General features: G+C 48.9%; 1 protein-coding gene across 3 annotated transcripts in view; it reads left to right on the top strand.

Annotated features, from left to right (window-relative positions):
* Positions 1 to 23,021, top strand: part of LOC149364804 (uncharacterized) — a 227,313-nt gene that overhangs the window by 144,424 nt on the left and 59,868 nt on the right. The gene's annotated exons all lie outside the window — the stretch shown is intronic.

Genomic DNA, 23,021 nt, shown 5'->3' with positions numbered 1-23,021 from the left:
CGCCGTCGCCAGTAGCAGCTTGCTTTCGAGAGAGTTCGATCACAGCGCCGCCATAAACGAGTCATTTCTCCACGGCGTTCGAGTGATCGCGAACGATCACATTTTTTTTTCGCCTAAATCACTCTCAGTCCACTGTATGCCTAACCGAAAAGAAATATTTTGTCTTTTTATGCACCAGGTACATGGTCAACGCAAGTTACCAAATCTGTTTACAGACGAACTCAGGCAACGCCATAGCAATTGGTTCGAGAGTTGGTGAATGCAGCGCCCTCGCTTCGTTCGCCAGTGGCAGGGACAAGCGTCTAATGCGAAATCCCGTCTGGGCGCCATAGAGTTTCTTACTATTACCTAGAGGGAAAGCTGGCGGCGCTGCACTTCAGCCACCATGGACGCTCAAAGCATCATGGGGCGGTGAGCTACTTGTTGCGAGACAGTCGTAGTTTTTTACAAACATGGAGTGTCATTACTAAGACGTTTCATTCCGAAAACGCTGTTCGTGTGTACGCAGACGACTTTCGCACGAACGCAGTGTGCAAAAGCCATAGTAGTGAAAACGCGACGACACACAACGCTAATAAAAGGTTTCACTTTTCCGAAATGCCATTAAAAAACCTCTTAAAGTATCTAAGCAACAACTTTTTTTTTAGAACATATTTACTTTTAAAAATGCGCCAGTTAAGTACGAAATATTAGTTTTTGTAGCGTTCATTACTTGGCCAATAGGAAAGCTAGCCAGCTCATATTTTGGGCAAACTTAGCATTTACATGCTTTTCTGCTCGTTTGTTGCAATTTACAGACAGGATATTGAATGTTAGGACATTCATATTTATCGAACAGCTTTATTTTTTTATTATTTTTTGGCCAAAAGTTGTAGTTCTGCAGTCGGTAGCTCACCGCCCCATGATGCTTTGAGCGCCCATGGTGGCTGAAGTGGTCACGAGGGGCCTCCATGCAAACTCCCATAGACGGGTTGTCAGCTTTCCCTCAAGGTAATAGTAAGAAACTCTATGCTGGGCGCTACACTGTAGCCATAGAGTAATATACTGCCGCAGTAGAGAAATGAACGAGAGTACGCGCATGCGCGTGTAGCGCTTTCCAGTTTCCGTGTCGTCTGCTCGGCTGTTCTGCTTACGTGACACAACCTATGCTGCTCGTCTGCTCGCGCTCTGTTCACAAGCGCGTACTCTCGTCCGTTTCGCCACTGCGGTCCTGCATGCGAAACTGAACTACCATCTTTCTGACACCCCCGAGATATCACTAAAAATTGGAGAGCTACGAGTTCTGGCAATACGAGTTCTGGCAACCCAATTTTAGTTGATAGTAAGCGCTCGCATTTTGTGTACGTCTCTGCCTCTGCCCTTGCCCGTGTTTTTTGTGCTTCGCGAACACCGCTAAAGCACAAACTCGTCCAGTTTTCCTTCATACCTAATAATGTAGTGGTCGATTCTCAGATGTGACGCTCTGTGAGCAAAAACTGCCCCAGGACTGTCGAGAGCACGAACAGTTGCTATTCCTTTTCACTATTTCTTGTCGAATGGGAGCATTGTATTCTTGCTGGAATTTTAACATGTGTTCAGAAGAGCTGTGCACGCAGAATGGCTGCAAACAATCGGCTCGTCACCAGGCGTCCAAAATTTGCCATGACTCGAACATACGACGCTTTGTTGTTGTTGTTTTTTTTTCAGGCGAACGGCTGAAAAGAAGGGACAGTCTAACTATAGATGCTGTTCGCTTAGGTTTTGTATCTGGACTCAAAAGCGCTTTTACTCTTGTTTTAACTCAGTAAATCAGTGCGCACGTAAACACACCCTGAAATGCCTGCACAAGACCAGCAGAGACAACCAGTTAAACTCATTCAGCGCCAAGTACCGATACTGAAGCTCAGGGCACGATGCAACACTCTGCAGTGTCATGCCGCCGACCAAGTTGGTGTCACATGCTTAATTAGAACAAGGCGCAACTCAGAGAACACACAGTACCATGCATTTGTGATTGCTATCGCATGCTGCGTGATCTCTGTGTTGCGCCGTATTCTGTTTAAGCACTGACAGCGCCTACGTTCACAGATGGTAGATGAGCCCTTTAGAGAGGACTTCCCGCTCCAGGCTTTAGTTCACCGGAAGAAACTAAACTCAGAGGTGGCCTAGTGACTTGCGCATCCGCCTCGTATGCGGGAGGTTCAGGGTTCGATCCCGAGTGCCGCCATGTTCTCATCGGTTTCCCATAGTACAATCTTTCACATTGCTCGGTGGTCAGCTTCTCTGTGGCCAAGTGCTTAACAAATGGTTCTCTGGCCCCATCATGTACGTAATATTCATTTTAACCTTTCCAAGATTCCGCTGCGCCGTTAGAACCAAATCAAATCCAATCCAATCAAATCAAAGGGAAGAAATATTTCCGCCTCTTAGATGTCCCTTTGATAGACAGATGCCCTCTACGAAAGGAAAAAAAAGGTAAAGAATACCTCAAACCTTGCCTGCCATATTGACTTGAATTGGAGCACACTTTCTCGCACAAACTTTTTCGCTGAGTCTATGTGCACAAATACATTTCACTTCCCTCAGTTGGCAATGTCTGAGGGCTTAGTTCATCAACGCTGAGGTTGCTGGTTCGATATCCGACCCCAGCGTTCCACGCCCATCAGGGCACAAAACCTTTGTCCCAAATGGGCGTGATACGCACACACCCCCCGCGATGTTCCACCGTACAATGTGGATGCCCTCCCACCGAATTCGGTTCTAATATATTTTTCACCACCCACCGCAGCTGCTGTAGGTCCTTCCCCGCAGTCTGTGTGCCGTAGTTGCCATGGGAGGCGAGAGCCGCGTTTATGCACCTTTATTGCTACCTCGCCTATAGAGGGTGAAATCGATCCCCGTTTCCTCTCGGTTCGGCTTCGGCGCAAAATCATGAGCTGGTCAAGCGGCTTCATGTCGTGATGTCGGTTTGAGCGTTAGACTACTGACAAGATAGCAGGAAAGCAAACAAATTAATGGAATTGCACAAACTGAAAACAGCAGAACACACACAAAACCTGATGGGAACCCATGTGTCTCAGATTAAGAGGGACAGCCTCTTTATAAAGCCCGAAAGTTTACTTGTATCTGTGACCCTACTTTAAATGATGTATGTTTGCCGTTCACAAAATGCCTTAGCCGGATTGACGCAGTAACCCCATTCCAACCGCGCTCATTTTCCTGCATGCTCTAGTCCACAGAATTTTACCGCACTTAATAGCCCTAAAGGTTGTTGTTGAGTTCAGCAGTCATGAACCTCCACATAAACGATTGGGATAGCCGTCAGCCCTTTTGCGATCGAAATACACGCTGTGTTATTCTCTAGACCACCTGGATCCTCTCCCATTAACAGATGATAAGATACTCGGACCGCGGCTACAGCAGTCAACTGCCCCCAAGGCCTACTACGCCATTCCTGAGAGCGACTGGCTTGAATGACAAACTTTAACTGTGCTCCTCACCCCTTCTCCCTTTCTCTTTCCAATCCCCTCATCCCTCCTCCCCAGTGCAGGGCAGCCGACCGGAACGCTCTACTGCTTAACATCCCTGCCTTCCTTCTCCCCCCCCCCCTCTCTCTCTAACAGGCAATTACGCGATAGGTTTAGACCATGGTTTATCCTCGTGCATGTCTAGGTTTGAACAGAAATAATAACTAAAACTAAACAATCAACAATGAGTTACGCGATAGCTTAAGACTATGGTTTAGCCTCTTGCATAGCTAGGTTTGAACGGATATAAAAACTAAAACTAAACAAACAACGTAGCCTGCGCAGGATGCTAACATGTCTGGATTGAGACGCCTGGAAGGTTCAGTAAATTAACTTTAACTTTGAAACGCTTGCATCAAGAAAACAACCGGGTAGTTTCAACCGCGCCGATAGTTATGGGCTCTCAAGCTCGTACTCTCTAATGAACTTGAGAAACAGCGACATTTACAGTCGCACGAGGCTTTCCCTCCCCTCAGTGCCTCCGTTTAAAGGCGCTGCGTGTATAGCGAACCACAATGGTGACAGCGGTTGTATTGTGCGTGATGCGTAACCAACAGTTTCGAATTGAACTATAAATTTTCAAGACTACCTTGCAATAAATAGCAGAGTCTTTCTGGAAAGAATGACGAAGAGGATGATGGGGAAAAACATGTCATTGTATCTGAGCATTGCTGCACTTATTTTTGCTGGTATCCAAATATTTATACGCTACCATGCTGCTGTCGCAGCTATAGCAGGTGTTCGACAGTCCATATTTCAAACATATTTACAAGCGAAATTCATTGAAGAGACCGAAAGAAAAAAAGAAATGAACAGGATGATCATGAAACCTGATGCCGGAAAGCTGGGACCGAAGCTTGATTCACCCTCGATGATTACGCTGATTCTGTTTGCGCTAATGAATGCTTTTACTCTAAGCCTAGGCTTCACTCACGCGGCAGATTTTGTCTGGAGGGCAAAGGCGGGTGGGCTGTGGGTGGCGCTTCTGGAGGTGGAGGTCGGTCGAGGGTGGTGAAGGGTTTTTGGGCAACTCCCTGGCAATGGAGGCGGCTGCTGCGTGAGCTCTTGTAGGTGGAGGTTTTCTGGAAGGAGGAAGCAGGGGGGTATGTGGTGAGTGGCGCTTTTGGAGGGTAGAGTTGGGTGGGTGGGGGATGGCATTTCTGGAATGTCAAGGCGGACAGGGTTGGGGTGAGCAGGTGGATTGAGGGTGGAGGTGAGTGCATGGACAGCTCCTTATTTATTTTATTTATTTCAATGCCCACAGGGCCCGAAGGGCGTTACGGAGGGGTGGGTACAAAGAAAGAGAAACACATAGAAAAGTACAACGTGCATATTTGTTAACAAATAATAATGGTGGTATTAAAAAGACAGTCGACGAGCGCCGACTTGAAGTATGGTGCATCCACAAATGAGGCAATGGCGGTGGAAGGCGGTTCCATTGAGTGCAAGGTTTTGGCAGAGATAAGTTGAAGAGAACGTTGGAACCGCAGCAGGTATAGGGGCACGCGGTGAGGCGGTGGGGGCTGCTTCTGGAGGGCGGAGGCTTCTGACAGCGCCGGCATTTTCGGCAGTGCCACTGGTACTGCTCTCTTAGCAAAAAAGAATGGTTCAGAATTACTTCAGAGTTTAAGAAGAAGGAACCAAGACACGCACACTAATACACTACACTACACTACTGCACTACACTACACTACTGCACTACACTACACTGCACTGCACTGCACTGCACTACACTACTACACTACTACACTACACTACACTACACTGCACTACACTACACTACACTACACTACACTACTACAACTACTACACGCGCGTAAAAAGAAACACGCCAAAAATCATACTGGCGGCTTAAGTTGAGCTCGACGTAAAAAAACAATGTTTAGATTAAAAAAAAGTGTTGTTGGTAATAGGTAAAGCCAAAAAAAGATTATGGTCTCAAAATGAACCTTGGCAGTGTGCGCACTGGAAGGACTAGAGCAATCAGATTTCTGTACAGACAACTATGCGGAAGAACGGAATATAATCACGTACAATTTGTTTTGTGTACTTTTAGTTTCTTGAGTGCCTGGACTGCTCGGACCTTAAAGACTGTTATGTCGGTAGTCAGACAAACTTTACTGTGGAGTTAAGCTAAAGCGGCAGGTGGTGGGTCACCCGTTCCACCAAGGCTCGCTGTTTATCCAGCTCCGCCAGCCCGAACGTAGCTTTGAGAATGAAAACAAGTCATATGCCAGAATCTGGTCTACTGCCGTTCAGCTAAAACGAGCCGACTTAGGTCTCGAGAACACTGAGATATATTTACCCCAGATACTTCTAGCAGCCGAGATTAGTGGCAGATACAGCGAGCATTACGATTTACGGGTTTTCTACGATACGTAGCCACGAACCTCGCCCTGCGGCGGGCGGCGCAGCCGGAGAAACTGGGAGCGTTCAATGAGAAATGCGTTGGTCTCGGATTCTTAGCTGGCCATTTCCATCTGTGGTCTCCACCAGGCTTCTCGGCACACGCGCAGAGGGGCGTTTTACCCATACATTCTCGACTTCCGGTAACCGATAAGGGAAGGACGCACGCTATAGACTCCGCTGACCAGTCCCGAGGCTCCTAAACGTTACCTTCGGTGCTGCTTCTACTGCTGCTTCTCGCCTTCTCGCGTTTATTCACACGTCTGCATATCGTGCCGGGGTAACGAAAAGTGAAAGCGGCTGCAGCGGCGAGTGTGGTCCGGCGCGGACGCGTCCGACATCTCTGCTAATACGCACTTTGCGGTCGCGTAAGAAAGAAAGAGGGGCGATGGAAGCCCAGAAGGCGTCCGCTCCTCCAGCCAGCGCCGCCAAGCAGCGGCGGCAGCCCCGGATGGCTCAGCAGAGCGCGCGCCGAGGGAAGGCACGCGGCGGCGGGGCGAGTGACCGATCGGTTCGTCCGGCTCTTTTTCCGTTGGGCGCGCACGCGGGGCCACTTTCCCCGAGGAATCAGAGCACGGCGAGAAAGCCGGATTCCTCTGGTGCGAAACTGGGTCCGCGGAAGGACCACGCCTCGTCCTTGTTGGCGCGAGGACGCCGGAGACAAAGCGCGCCGCCGCCGGACACTGCGCGCTGCTGCTGCTGCTGCTCCTGCAGCGCCGGCGAAGTCAGGCAGCTGCGAGGGAGAGGGGGGTGGGCGTCCAGTGCGGCAAGGGCGCCCGCCGCCGCCGCCGCCGTCAATTAATCGGCGCACTTCCTCTTCCTCGAAACGGGAAGGATGCTGATATATTTGTCGATGCTAGAAGCGTGTCCCACCAGGCATCGGGTCCAGGAGTACCGCCTCAGTGCCGAAGGAGGAAGGAACGTGGGCCGGAGACGGGGAGTAGGGGAAGTGAAGGAAAAACTGTATTCACATATTTACATTATTTACATAGAGCGGGACTGAGAATGGCTCTCAGTGGAAGGGCAACGTCTTCGTCAACCGTAGTCGACTGGAGCTAGCAGGCTTCTCTCGGCCACACTCACGGCCGAGTTAAATATCGTCCGGTTTCCCCAGATCCCTGGCTGGGGAAAAATGGTCGACGAGCACTGTCCAATCGGATGGACCGAAGGGGACCTCCTTGTTACCGCCCACGGCTGGGCAGGTGCGAGCTTGTCCACTCTGTCGCAGCTGGGTCGAAGAGAGGGGAAGATTGCTGACTCATCCAGCCCCGCGGGGAAAGGAATCTCCTGAAGTCTTTCAGCAGGGGAATGAACTTGCCTCCCCGCCGATTGCCCAGAACGCGAGTCGGGGACACAGAATTCTTCAATTATCCGCCAGCGTGACGGCTCCGCCAGGTCGCCTCCGCATTCACGGTGGTTGCTCGGACAATAGCTCCTGGGCCTCGCCTGCCTTCGTCGCCGCTGCACTCCGTTCAAGGAATTTCGCTGGGGTTTTGGCTGACAATGGCCTTTGACATCCCTGCCACACTAATCCGCTGAGGCTCGGAGGGGCATTCCAAGCTTCTCACTTCCCATGGTCGTCGCGAGGTTGTCGACCTTGGCGATTGTTCACGGTAGCGGCTTGATCGGGCCCACGTGGTCCGAAGTGGACACAGGTGTGACGGGAACACACAAAGAGAACCGTCATTTTTCATTTCTTGACTTGGTCAGTGACCCAATTTTCCTTTGTGAATAAATAACACAAAGGGAGTTAAAGGGGGGGGGGGGGGGGGGTAGAAACACAACAGCACGTCCGCCGCCCGAAGAGGTCTCGTAGTGGTTGCAGCCAACGCTGCTGCGCGCAGAGACCTGGAGTTGTGTCCGTTCGGCCTTTGGTCACAGCTGGGCCCAAAGGTTCTTCTTGCTTCGTTGACAGCTGTAACGAGCTCAACCAGCAAAGTCCAAAGCCCAACAAGCAGAAAGCGCCAAACTGACTTCAAGAACTGCCAAGCTGTTTTCGGTCAACAAAATCTCTTTAGAGAAAATGAGCTGTAGCGTGAAATTTACGTCCTCCTCCGAAAGTTGACATGTTTGACCAAACCAGAATACACAGAGCTTGTTTAGCCAAAAGGGAGGAAAATTTTCTAAAAATTTTGGGGGGGTGCCGTAGCACAGTTTTTGTCACAGAAAGCCACCGCCCGTGAGAGCACAAAGGGAAGGTGGAGCTGCTGAACACACATACAAAACAGACAAAAATGATTCCCGCTAAAGCAAAAAAAAAAAAACAAAATACAAATTTGCATAGCGGAATAACGTCTGGGGAGTCAGGAAAGGGCATTACACGGGAGAGCTTCGGCTGAGGCCATCAGCGTTGCCATTATCTCTTACGTTTCTGCAACGCATGTGAACAGAGTCCCGCAATGCCAAGCTCCAAAGTTTCGCTCTCATCCTTGTACAGGAGAGATATATGAGCCCAAGAAACAAGCATTCAACTCAAGACGGGATTATTCCTCGAATCCGTCTACAAACAGCGTTGCGATCAGAGGAATTTACTGGTTCCTATTCTTCAGCCGCCCCCTGCGCGGCCGCGGTCCGATAGCTGCTCTAGCAGGTGCAACAGGACACAAGGCTAGGAATTTCAGCTTAGGACCCTTAACTGTTCCTCGTCCAAGTCTCGTAGTTCTGAAGTTTGGCTGACGCTCAGAAAGCAGAACGCGAGAAGGGAACGGACGAGTGCGAATGCCGTGCCAGCGTATCCGTCTCTCTCGGATCGGGTTCGCGCGTTGCGTTCTCTTGGCTTGTGTTCCCACGGGGCGGGTGCGAACTCTTGAGCAACGAGGTGCCAAATTGGGGCGGCCACGCGGTTCGGATTTCAGTCGAGCAGTCAACAACAGCCGCACTTTCCCCTTGATTAACTCTTCCCGTTTGGCCACCTCTATACGCTTCCGCCCCGTGGAAACCCTCGCTGTTGGTTTGCGGGGCGCGTCACTAGCCATCGCGGAACCGTCACAGGTTAAGTCGTCGGCGTTCGCCTCATTGTCAGTTTGTGATCCAGCCTGCTCTGGCTCACTACCGTGAGAGTTTATGAGGGTTACAGGGTCACGTTTGCCCTCTTCACCCGCGTGCTCTGCTGGCTCTGCGAATTCTGGAGCCTTCGAACTGGTGAGGACCTGCGCAGCGTTATCTCCAAAACTAAGGCCCTTTTCTTTCGGCAGCATATCCAAGCGATTTGATAAAATCGAGGGATACTGCATAGGCAGGTTTTGGGAGACGGCTGCCTCGGTCAGACGCAGCTCGAGCGGGCTCTCGATCGCGACGCGGGCAGTAAGTTGGTCGTGTTGTATACCTTTCCTATCCTTATACTGGCGGTACAGCAGGCCAGAACGGAGCTGGAAAGGTATGTTCTTCCGTGACACACCTATGTCACTTTGGTGACTCAAGTTGCATGGAGATTGGTCTTTCTCTTGCTCAGCGGTGAACGTTTCTCTGTCCAAACGAAGGAGTTCGAGAAAGCCATCCGAGTGGGGTAACACAAGATTGGTATTCAATTCCTCACCTAGCCCCAGCTCATCACTTGCGCCTGCTTCGGAAGACTCACTACAGCTTGCACTACTATCGGTGCTCTTTATCCCTGTGCTAGAAGTGAGTAAGTCCTGTGCTGACTCGTCATTAGGTAACGCGGAGCCGTCACAGTTTAAGTCGCCGGCGTCCGTTTCATCGCCAGTCTTTACTAGAGCCGGCTCTGGCTCACCACTGTGAGAATTTATAGGCTTCGGGCTTACAGGTTCAGGTTTGCCCTCTTCAACCACGTGCTCTGCTGGCGCCGCGACCTCACGAGCCTTCGAAATGGTAAGGACCTTCGCAGCCTTATCTCCAAAACAAAGGCCTTTTTCTTGGGGCAGCATATCCAAGCGATTAAGGAAAATCGAGGGATGCTGCTTAGGCAGGTTTTGGGAGACGGCTGCCTCGGTCAGACGCACCTCGAGCGGGCTCTCGATCGCGACGCGGGCAATGGGCAAAGACACGCTGGTTTCAGTGGAGCATAACTCATTTTCGGGTGTTTGGTCGCGAGCGGCTGTCGTTCCGTTATCGCCGAACTGATCTTTGTTTCCAGGCAGCGATGAGGCGCATTCCTCGCTTACAGTAGAACTTTCATCTGTCGCTTTCAGCGCGCGACTGCTTTCTGGAGGACTACATCTCGGCGCTGCGCCTACACCTTTCTGAGTTGCAAGGGCAATCTCTGCGGCATCCCGCTTTTCAGCCAACGCTGCGCTTTGGCTTGGAGCGCCATAGTCGCTGTCAGGTGACTGACAACGACGCTCCGTGCCGCAGATTATCACATCAGCTTCCCGACTGCCACTGTTCTGAGCAACTACAATGTGCGTAGCTGACCAAGCGGGGCTCTTTGGCTGGTCGCTGACGCACTGATGGGAGCACTGCCCGCTGCTATCACTTCGGCTTTTAGATACGGTCTGTACACGAATTCCGAAGTATCGGAAGAGGGCAATTTTTGCTTTGTCATAGTTGCTGGCATCCTCATCGGACAGTCGCGCTAATACGGCGCTGACATCGCAAGGAAGGATGGCCAGCAACATCATTGACCATTCGCCCTGATCTAGCTCCTCTTCCGTACATATCTGTTCAAAATTCGCGAGGAAAGTTCTGAAGCTCTCGCCTCTCTGAAAAGTCCTCAACCGATCTCGGGCCCTTTTCCGTCTGAGAAATTGAGTCGTACGTATGAGCTCCTGCTGCTCTCGTTTACGTAGTTCCTCGAGCTCAGCGCGTCTCTTACGGCATTGCTCCTGCCATTCTTTTTCAACCCTGTCGGCCTTCTCCTTGCGTTCTTTTTCAACCCTGACGGCCTTCTCCTTGCGTTCCTTTTCAACCCTGTCGGCCTCCTCCTTAGCGTTCCTGATTCCCTCCTGAATGACTTCCCAAGTCTCCAAAATTTTGTCTCCCTCCTTAGCACCACATTCCTTAATAGCCTCAATCAGCTGCGGCTTTCTGTGACTCTTCCTGGCCTCAATACCCAGCTTTTCACACAGCAACATCAACTCTGGCTTCTTTAGCTTGCTCAAATCCATGGCAACTTCCGAACGAGGACTTTCATAAAATAAGCTGCTACGTGAAATGCTTAAGCGAGCACGTGCAGAAAAACCATCTACAGGTAGTGATAAATTTCCAGAGTTATCAAGCCTGGCAGATTCTTAAAGAAAGTCAAGCGCTCACCACTGCTGAAGCCAGGACCAAGCGTGGAAGATCCCACCGCTGCCAACCAGTTGATATATTTGTCGATGCTAGAAGCGTGTCCCACCAGGCATCGGGTCCAGGAGTACCGCCTCAGTGCCGAAGGAGGAAGGAACGTGGGCCGGAGACGGGGAGTAGGGGAAGTGAAGGAAAAACTGTATTCACATATTTACATTATTTACATAGAGCGGGACTGAGAATGGCTCTCAGTGGAAGGGCAACGTCTTCGTCAACCGTAGTCGACTGGAGCTAGCAGGCTTCTCTCGGCCACACTCACGGCCGAGTTAAATATCGTCCGGTTTCCCCAGATCCCTGGCTGGGGAAAAATGGTCGACGAGCACTGTCCAATCGGATGGACCGAAGGGGACCTCCTTGTTACCGCCCACGGCTGGGCAGGTGCGAGCTTGTCCACTCTGTCGCAGCTGGGTCGAAGAGAGGGGAAGATTGCTGACTCATCCAGCCCCGCGGGGAAAGGAATCTCCTGAAGTCTTTCAGCAGGGGAATGAACTTGCCTCCCCGCCGATTGCCCAGAACGCGAGTCGGGGACACAGAATTCTTCAATTATCCGCCAGCGTGACGGCTCCGCCAGGTCGCCTCCGCATTCACGGTGGTTGCTCGGACAATAGCTCCTGGGCCTCGCCTGCCTTCGTCGCCGCTGCACTCCGTTCAAGGAATTTCGCTGGGGTTTTGGCTGACAATGGCCTTTGACATCCCTGCCACACTAATCCGCTGAGGCTCGGAGGGGCATTCCAAGCTTCTCACTTCCCATGGTCGTCGCGAGGTTGTCGACCTTGGCGATTGTTCACGGTAGCGGCTTGATCGGGCCCACGTGGTCCGAAGTGGACACAGGTGTGACGGGAACACACAAAGAGAACCGTCATTTTTCATTTCTTGACTTGGTCAGTGACCCAATTTTCCTTTGTGAATAAATAACACAAAGGGAGTTAAAGGGGGGGGGGGGGGGTAGAAACACAACAATGCGTAACACCTCCGCGCCTGCACGCGTGAAGAACGGCGGCCGCGGGTTTCCCGCGTCTTCGCGCTGAGAGGTGATCACGGACGCCCCTTGCATGCGACGTCAACAACGCTAGAACGTGAAGGTTTTCGTCCCCTGAGGCAACGGTGTAAATGCAATGCTGCGGTTAGTGCGTCCTCTAGATAGTGGCATGTAGCCTCTATAGCTCTTCAAACTGTAAAAGAATTCAGTGAGATGGCGTGCTGTACCCTCCGCGCTCTCAGGCGTGCCCCTGCCGAAACTAATTGTGCAGGCTCTTCTAACCCTATTAAGCGCGCTATAAATCATCCTGTCGAGTGCTCGAATTCGTAATGCAACGTAAAGGTTAAGGTTCCCTCGTAATAGATACACTAGCCCCTTGGCTCTCGAAACTGCCCTAAAGATTCCATCGAAAACGCTATTACACTCCATACAATATCGGGAGGGCTTCTTTCACGCTAATAGTGGAGGCTCTTTTGCCTCCGCGTCGTGAACTGTCCTGTCTACTGCGCCAACTTGTGTTGATCCCGCAGAGACTGAAGATAGACATGGCTGTTTGCTCTTTGCTTATACCTAACCCCTCACTCCTTGCAATTCCCATGGTTATGGCTATGTACATTCCCGAAATACGATTAAGAAGTCTACGGTGATATGGTGTGGCCGCAGCTTGCACAGGACATGGTTAACTGGAAAGACATGGGAGAGGCCTTTGCCCTGCAGTGCATGGGCGTAGTCAGTCTGATGATGATGACTTTCCAGAAGAGTTACTTGAAGCTATAGATTGGCTAAAGACCACGAATATGCGTTGCAATAAAGGCCAAAGCGCAATTTTTCCCCACTGTGCTTTTGCGCGGATTCCCCAGTAGCCGCTAGGAGCACGCAGTAGGCAATATTCGCTCTCGTTTGCGCTTCATAAAGAAAGTATAGGGGCGTGAAAGTGAGCAGAAGCGTTCTTTCGTCCTCTCACGGTTTGTTTCTTTTCCTATAGTCCTCCTCAGTTTAAGAATGCGATTTTCGCTCGCCAGCTAACTGAGCGTACGGACGGTTGTCGGTGCGATACTCGCTGGTGTGGGAACGCGGATAAGACGAGCGGGCGCAGTGAACGACAATGCCTGGCGCTGAATAGGGGGTTTCTCTTCAGTAGCCTCTCCTAAATATACGGGAAAACACATGTTAGGCGGAGGCGCTGAGCACAAAAATGAACGTTCCTCGTTCCATAGTGGCCAGACGCGCTGCTCTATTGTCCGAATAGAAAAGAGGCGCACGGATCGACGAACCGTATTTCTAAATCCGTATGTTATGGGCGGCGAGCGCTTCTCACTGACCATGGCTAATCTCGGATACACCAATGCGGCTTGTGCAGAGGAGCCCTCTCCGACGAAATATGGAGCCACTGCAGGCATTCAGTCTGTTTCCCAGTCTACCGGCGAGGCGCCCTAACACAGGCGCACAAAGGCTTGTGCGCCCGTAGTGTCTAGATGCGCGACAATCCTCCCGTCTGTACTGCTGCTCACTGGTGAAATGCGTGTCTAGCTTTTCAGTTTTTATGATTTTATAAGTTCAAAGTGCAAACAGGGAGGTTTTACCGAAGAGCGAGAAAAAATAAATTAAAAGAATAGAATATTGGTTAATAGGATAACACTTACTACAGGAAAATATGCGCCGCGGGCAGAGGAGCTTAAAATATTAGTGGCATTCAAGTAACTCATAAATTTATTCACCTGAAACCCCCGCTACAGCATCAACGAAGGGTGCCTGCGAAGTTGCTCACTATAAATAAAATAAGAATAAATGCATATGGTCAGAGATGAGAATTTTGTTATTTATAGAAAATTGGTTTGGTTGGGTTTGGTTAGTGAGGTTTAACGTCCCGAAGCGACTAAGACTATGAGAGACGCCGTAGTGGGGGACTCCGAAAATTTCGACCACCTGGGGTTCTTTAACGTGCACTGACATCGCACGGTACACGGGCCTCTAGAAATTCTCCTCCAAAGAAATTCAACCGCCGCGGCCGGTATGACCCGCGTCTTTCGGGTCAGCAGCCGAGCACCATGACCACTGAACCACCGCGGGGGCTATTTATAGAAAATTAAAAATATATCTTTAGCTGTGAGGAAGAACACAGGCTTGTTATCTTCATCGCTGGTGTGTGTTACTATTTAACTAAATTTCGCACTTGCTAGATGCGCTTGTCCTGTTCATTGAGCTTCGTTGCTTCGTTTGACGAGAGGATAGACAATTCGGCCGAACGCAGATCGTGCTCTGCTCGTCAACTCCTGCGACGAAGTAGGAGGAAACTGCGGCCCAAGAAACAGAGATCGAGGCTGGAAACGAGGATAAGGTGTGCAAGTGCGTGCCGTTAAGTTCGTGACCCAACGGTTTTCCTCAAGTCACGTAAGTGCTCCCCCGTGTTGCGTAACAAATAAGGTACGAGTCGCGCGCCGTTCTTGCGTCGACCTTTGATGCGGCCGGCAACGTCCGGAAAAAGAGCCCATTGCCACGGTCTGGATTTCTATTTGTGAACTTGTGTTGAAAACGTGCGACCTTCCCCTTAAACTAGTGTGCACTTTGAAAAATGAGTTTGTGCAGTCATTAAACAGTGTACGGAGGAGCACACGAGCGACTAAAAAGAGTAATAGCATTAGCGTGCTATACGCGTACGTTTCACGTCCATCATTCTTGGACAAAAATTTTTAAATATTGAAAAATTGTAAAGTACTGTTACGGAAATAGTGAAAGTAGTGGCTCATTCTTTCGATGTGTAGCAAAATCTTTCAAGCTTCTTCCATCGCTGGCATCGAGTAATTAGGACTGCCATAGAAAATCAATGGCGAACGCTTTTGAAAATGAAAAAAACGTTAATAGCAAAACAATGTAACCCTGCTGATGGGAGATCTGCGGCTATATTAATTATTATGGTGAAATTTTACAATATATTGAAAAATAGCGTTCATAAACTGGTTCCCGTTCAAAAATGCTTCTGTCCAGAATTGTTGGGTATGGTGAGTGTCAAGCTTCGTGTGTACCACATATGTGCCAAGTAAAAATCGCGTTGGCTCTCTCTCAAACATTGGAACATTCATGGTAGAACAGCGCGAACGACACGGATGAAGAGACAAATTGGAGACTGCGCTATGTGGCACCACTCTGTATTTTCATCTGTGTCATTTGTCCTAATTGTAACTGCGAACAACCAACTAGCCCACACATTTACCCTTGTAAACGCCTGAACTTGTGGCTTGAATATTAGTGTCATGTTAGCCAAAGATCTGCGGGATAATTTCCGTCGACAGACGAACAAGAAATTCAAATCGTTCGGCACAAGATTCAGCAGCGTCACTGTACGGGCACAGTTCTTTCAGTAATGGCTGTTTTTGGCTAATCTAAACAGTTTGCTATATTATCATCTCGAGCTCGCTGCAATAAATAAATAAAAAACTTCCTAGGGCAGTCGGTTGCCTGAAAAGAACGTACGGGGATTTCCCCTTTTTGAAAAGAGCCAAAATTGCTGCTCTCTGCCGATGTCTGGAAGCAAATGTCGCTTGAGAAGGCAAACAAATCGCAGGCACGCGAACAGCTCACATCGTCGGATTGCGGCGGCTTTTCCAAGGTCTCACTGCCTTTCGCAGACCGAAATAATGACTATTTCCATGAATTTTTTTCTTATTATGTTTATTAACTCTCGACAGCTTGCCTTCAACATGCCTCAAAAGTGATGCGCGTACTCATGCCAGAAAACATTTCTAATACATTTGCCTAGGATCATGATACACACCCAAGGACGAAGATTATACCAAGGCTACTTCCTCCTCCTCCCCCCCCCCCCCTCCTCCTCCCAATTTTAAGGGTACGCCGCTAGTTCTCAGAATTTTGGTTATAGGTAAAGGTCACTTTCTGTCTAGCTCCTCTGCTGAGTAGACGTTTGCTGATCTCTCGCGTATGTCCTGTCCGGCCTTCGTTCGTCATCTCTCTGGCGTGCCAGGAAGACGTCTTCTCGCTCTGTCGATAGAGCTGTTTTTCCTTCACTTTAGTTGAGGGTGTCGACGCGCGGGATAAAGTACAGGTTAATCCTCCACAGCTTAGAGTTTTAACTTTGAAGCTGTTCTCTATCTAATGAAGCCTTAGTAACCTGCATGTCGAAAAAATTCTCCTCTAATAGGAAATCGAATGAAGTGTGCTTTATTAACAATGTTTGCTCGCTTTGCGTGGTGGAAAAATGTGCTCTAGTATTTTGTGGCGTGTCGTCCTAGAGTGCATATTTACTAATGCGTTTAAAGTAGCTCGAAAAATACTAGCTCAGGGAGACTGGTGGACATCATGAGTGATTATGACATACTTAATGCGTTTTTGAGCACATTGTCCTATACTTATTCTTTATGTATTATTAATTAGCAGACGTTCGAAGCATTAAAAATTGGTAAAAATCTCTGCCGCCATGTAAGGCGCACATGATGCGTTTATCGGCACCATTCTTGGCGTGATACCTTCGTGTCGAAAGCAAACCGAAACGATGGAGGGAGAGAGAGAGGGAAATATGGAAGGGAATGCCTTAAAGAAAGCTTGGCTTGCAAAAGCTGACACCAGACGCCACGCTTCCTCCTGAGAGCTGGAATTGATGAGTCTTGCTCGCACCTAGGGGGCCTACATAGCCGCACTGCCACCCGTTCGCAAGGCTTTTCGAAAGTGCTCTAGCGGCGGCTTGGGCACGTAAGCGGTAGGTTGTTACTCGATTTCGACACCCTAGGAGGGGAGCGAGCGTCTCTCGTAGTAAGACACAGTGCGCTTGGGAGGCCCCTCCGATGAAGGGTTGCCGGCGACATGTGCGATCGTAACGGTGATAGCGAATGCGGTGAAACCAAGAGGGAAGAGGAGAACGGGAGTACGAGAAACAGGACATTGTATATTCCCAGACATTGTACACTGCAATAAATACATTGTAAATTTTGAAAAATGAGAGTGGAGAGGCACGTCGGCCGCACACACCACCAGCCTTGAATGACGGACTCACCCTGAACTCTCCATGACATTACGGATGGCCTCGGGAGGGGCAGCCCTTTTAATAAAGTCGTTTACTTTTGTCCAGAACACTCGTCCTCCGCACGACACAGCCTCCGCACAGCAAGCACAGCCTTACAGCGCGCGATAAACGTATTGCCGGGATTATTATCTATTATTATCTTCCGCCTACGCTTTTCGCTATTGCCGATGGCTCATCGGCCTCATCGGAAGAATGTTACCGACGTTGTCCATCCATGTATCCATCGCATTTCATTCTCCTCGCTTTGTGGGACTTTCGGCGGCCGGCTCCGGCCACTGTCTCCTCGTCTGCCACTGAACGCAGTCCAGCCTTTGTGTGGCCACATCGCCATCCGGGCAGCAAGGCAGCCGCCGCTTTGGCTGAGTGGTGTTAGTGCTCGGCTGCTGAGCACTGCATTGCAGTTTCGATACCGTTGCTGGTGGCTGCACTTCGATAGAAGGGAAGTGCACAGACAATCGTGTATCTCGTTGTCAGTGTATACTTCAAGAACCCCGGTGGTGGAGATAAATCATGAGACCTGGGCACTACGACCTGCGCTTCGTAGCCCAAAAAGAAGAGTCAATGAATCAATCAATCAGTCAGTCAATCAGCCAACCTATAGGAGAGGAGTCAGCAAGGGAAGTGGACATTTTCAGCCATGACAATCAATCAATCAATCAATCAATCAATCAATCAATCAATCAATCAATCAATCAATCAATCAATCAATAAAATAATCAATCAATCAATCGATCAATCAATCAATCAATCAATCAATCAATCAATCAATCGAAGTTTCTAAGGTCCAGACCCTGGATAAGCGGTAATCGTATCGGTATCGCGATAAGGTCTTCCTTCATATCAGCCAGCAGGCGAACGGAGCCTTTAGAGCGCTAGCTGTTAAGGCGAAGCTTCCCAGCCTGTGCCTAGTAGTGGCAGTCAACATCAAGCGTCCGCGCATAAGCCGACCGCTGCGTAGGAGGAAGTACGAGGAGGAGCGGAGTGTAGGGGGCGCCGCGTACGCAAACAGCAGGCGACCCGCACGCCGCGTCGAGGAGCAGCGAGTCAGCCTCGACTTAGAGGGCGCTAATGAAGTGGGGAGAGCTGACGCTCCGCTGCCAGTTACAGAGCTACCATATGCAGGCGAAGCTCGCGGCAGTTGCATAGAGGAACAGAATCGTACAGAACCACTGGCGAAGGACGTCGCGCGTAAAGAGGGCCAGGGGTCGCATGAGGAGCAAAGATTGTCACGCGCACATACTAAGCGTTTGCAGCAGGAGCAACGAACCGAGGTCAGACGTAAGGTGCTTGCGAACGCCGAGGTGCGGACGCGCAAGCTCCAAGCCACCCGTAAAAGATGGCGAGTTGTTATCAAAGGCACAGCGGAAAACCTGCCATCGCCCACCGTCTGCATTACCACGGATGTGTATTAGCATATAGTTTCTTTTTGTTAAGACGAACTAGGCTCACGCCGACGTCATTCTCTTTAGAGACAGCATCACATATGGCTATACTGTTGTAGAGTGGGCGCACTGTCGTACTTCCATTACAGATGCACGCTATCGGTCACTTTACCTGTCGTTGTCCTCGCTACAAGGTCCAGCCTCTTTGCTTGCAGGGCACGGGCTGTATGGTTAGCACTTATCAGAGACAAGGCAGCCGTATACTTGTTTGTTGGTGCAGAAAGCCACTCAATCAAATGCTGTTTAAGTTGGCGAGGCCGCTTGGCCTGGAACGATCGCGTATAGTGAGGGAGTGCATCTTCGTGTGTACAGGGCCGGTCAAAAGTTACCAGGCCGCCGGGTCTGCTTTCGAGTGCTATAGTCGGGCAGTTACGACACCCCCGAAGCCCAACAAGATCTCTATAGAGGATAGGAGAAGAATAACTCTGACCTCTGAGAATCTTGATACTTTTATTGCTATCATAAGTGCCAGGATATGCCTCTGAAAAGCAGACCCTGGGGCTTGGGAACTTCCCAACAACCCTGCACATGTGTGTGTTGCGCGTTTAGCATCCCGCCTTTTTCTGCATGCAAAAGAAAAAGCGAGTGTCCTGAGAGTACCTGTTAATGCCATTTCATTGGAGGGGAACGCCTCATGACGCTTGCCACGCGCCTCATCAATCAATCAATCAATCAATCAATCAATCAATCAATCAATCAATCAATCAATCAATCAATCAATCAATCAATCAATCAATCAATCAATCAATCAATCAATCAATCAATCTGTAGCTTACCTTTCCCGCCGCTCTGTTCTCGTGATAAGCAGCGCGCAGAAAGTAATTATAGTAATTATACTTGCGGATGGCACAGTTCACATGTCTCAAGCGTTGACAACTTCACTTTCAGTATTCTGTATATTTTGCAGGTGGGGCACTGAAGCTATGAAATTCTTGATCTTTTTTTTTTTTTTTTGCAGCTGCATCACCTACCGTATGCGTTGTAAAAGTGAAAAGCGGATTGCTGTAAAAAAAAAAAAAATCATGAAGGTACCCTGCACTTACTGCCGAGGACTATACCCAAAGTACTCCGGGCGTCGCCATACTGATTATATGCTGTTTAGAGGGAAACTGTTGTTCATTCAGCAAACTTTCAGTATTTCCCAGAGAACACTCCGATCTGCCTAGCTAGTTTTTGGTCGAGAAAAAAGCTTCGAGATTTCTGTGGTGCTGCATGACCTTATAAAAGTTGCTCGTGCCACGTCAAGAATTTCAGTGTTGCAAGAATTATCTCACCGCTGGTGAATGCGATGAACTAATTTTCGCATTCCAGCTCAGCGTTCCACGCGATACAAGTAGCGCCGGCCGACGAAACCTATATAAGAAGGGCTTACGGAGAGAAAGGCGATCAAATGAAGGCAGGGAGATTAAACAGACATATTTCGGTGTTTTTTCATTGCTTTTCGTGAGAATAATTTATCACCAATTTTTTTTTCACTGCTGATATATACGGACATTAAATTTCTTGAGTTCGTTGACCGGAGTTTAGCGACTGATAACCAACCATCTGCATTGTATGAAATTGTCAATAAAGCTCCACATTGAAACCAACAAATTTGGTGCTGGCATTGTTTTAGGCGTGCTATCGGTAGCAACTACGCTGGTCTGACGAGGAAATAACTGAATGCGTCTTTCGTAAAATACATAGCAGATGAACATTTAAATTTGATGTTTACGATTGCGTGCATCGTTCTTGGCAGAAATATTTCGAGAACTGTTGGTCATTATCAGAACAGCTAACGAAAACCGCGAGAATTAGAGGTGCACTGAAGAGGAATCTGAACTTTTATTTTTACCGCTGGAACTCGATCTACATGTTCCGAGCGTTCTTGGAAACTTCGAATTATTACCCTGTGTGGCCGATTTCCCTAATTTAAATCGGATTAAAGTCGGGCTCCCGCCTTTTTTTTTTTAATTCAACGCAAACGGTGGGAGGAGTCGACCAACCTTTCAACCAGTCCCATGGCGGCTTGCCTCTCTTCCATCGGCGGAGTGATGCGTAGTCATCGGCGAAAGCAAAGAGTCCACGCGTATTTTTATTTCGGTGGGCCTAATTTGCAGCTATGTAGTCTCTGACTAGACCTATTACCTAAAAGGAACAAAATAAAAGCGAAAGTCAAGCCGCCACGCGACTGCCTGAAAGGCACTCGATGCGTTGGTCGGCTCCTCCCACCGTATGCGGGGAATTCAAAAATAAAGGGCGGGAGCCGGACGTTAATCTGATTTAATTAGGGAAATCGGCCGCGCAGGGCAATAAATCGAAGTTTCTAAGAATGCTGGGAACATGAGTTCCCGCAGCAAAAAGACGAGTTCAGATTTTTCTTCAGTGCTCCTTTAAGTGATAGTAAAAATCGCCTCTTTCTAACTTGCGCCCTATCCTCTTCCGAACAGGCGGAGATGCCGACGTAAGGAAGAGTACAGACAATTTAATCTAATTTAATTTAATTTAGACAATTTAATTTAAAAAAAGTGAAACTTCTCAAGATATAAGCATTGTATTCGCGCGTAATGGATACCAGGAAAAGCAGGACCAATTGGCGCTCGAAATATCGAGAAGATCTAGAACCGTGTCTTCCTTTTATTTCCTTCATTTTTTTCTTTGTTTTTCTTTCGTTATCGGCAGCTATTGTAAAAGATCCGCCGCTTAAGCAGCCCCTCCTGTTAGGCAGTAGAGAGCTAATATCTCGATGCGCCACTCGAGTTTATGAGGCGAAACGAAGGGGCCGCTTGATTAGCAGGGAACTGCAATCACCGCCTGCTCCGGAATGCCCGTTTCCGCTGCACACACGACGCGGGCGCCACCACCGGCGCTATGCACCACTCTGCTATCGGTGTGAGGGAGTCCTCCGGCCTGGACGGGGGCCAACCGCTTCCGCGTTCATGCTTCCTTCATCGAGGGCGGTGGCTGGCTGGCAGGCGCGCCGGGGACCACCGCGAGGCGCCCGCCGTCTCAGTGGTGTCATCAATTAGCGTTGCCGCGTGTACTTAGCTTGAGCACCACGAGGGCGCACCGCCACCAGATACAATGTAGAAGAAAGTGGTTATTGATGATTGTGTCATCAGGTATCGATTTTCTTTAATTATTTTTTATCCTTCTGTCCTTGTTTTGCGTAACAAAACAGACACATGTGACTGGCGAGGTCACCCAGGTGATAAGATCAGAAAAGTAAGACGATAAAGGCCGCTTTCCTGCGCTTGGAAGACTGCAATCAAAAGTAAAAATATATAAAAAAAGCTTTCTTTTAAAGAATCACCGGGTCGGGCTTAGTGTGTGTTATTTTATTTCTTAAATGAAAAATGTCATTTCTTAGCACTTTAAAAGCTGAAAAATTGCAGCTTTAAAAACCGTGCAAAATTTATTTTGTGAATAAATTAGGCAACTGTGCGTAAACGCGCTTTCATCTGCTCACATCGGCGTAGTGACGAAGCGAGAGTGTAGATGGCTAAGATCATACATGAGCTGCTAATATATTGGATTACTTCATTTCTTGCCTTTTTGGCCTCTGGGCAATGATTCCGAAACAAATGGCAGCTGAATTTCTTAGTGCAGAGAGATGTGCACTTTTAAGGAACTGGAATTTTCGCACGGGCGAACCTGTGCTCAGCCCACGAGCAGGTTAATTAATTACCTTATTTACACATACTGTCAAGCCATGGGGGTTTTTAACAGGAAGGGCATTAGTACAAAGCATATAAATGAAAAATCACAAGAATGTTAAAAAAATGACCGAAACACAAAGTGCACATAATGAGACAACATAACGGTATTTTTAACTTAACTAAGATTCATTAGCACTCTAACACCGAGAAGCCATAATTCATATTAAAAAAAACGAGTCCATTCGATAGAGCAGTCATGTGGCTATGTTAGCATCACAAAAAGCGGAGGAAACAATGGTAAAACAATAAAACAATAGTAAGGAAACTACGAAGACAAGATGGCATTTGAAATCTGTAAATATGAGGGACGGTGGCTTTCTACCAGTTTTGCAGAAATGTCGAGTGATGCTCTGGTAGTAATAGAATTACCAAGGTTATTCCATTCTCTTACTGTCAGTAGAAAAAGTGCGGCTGAGTGTGGTCCGCTGAGCGGATGTCGCCCCTGAGGGAGCTACAGCGAAATGTGTGTACGGAAAGCACTCAAGCATAGGCGTCGTCGTCGTGGGGAATGTCGTCACAGATTACAACTCTCGCGTTAACCTGCTATTGGATGGTAATGACGTCATCCAGGTGAGCCCGGGTTATCAGACACCTGGTCCAGGAAATGGCATACTATCGTTGACACAATATTGCAAATCGAGGCGGCGAAATAACTGGGAACATCGTTAATATCACGGCCAAGCTCCAGTTTAACAGCAACGGAGGAACATG

Source organism: Amblyomma mixtum, chromosome 2, assembly GCF_055824585.1.
Source record: "Amblyomma mixtum isolate Tamu chromosome 2, ASM5582458v1, whole genome shotgun sequence".
Lineage (NCBI taxonomy): Eukaryota > Metazoa > Arthropoda > Arachnida > Ixodida > Ixodidae > Amblyomma > Amblyomma mixtum.
Note: the sequence above shows the minus strand (reverse complement) of the source record. Positions and strands in the feature narration are given on the sequence as shown.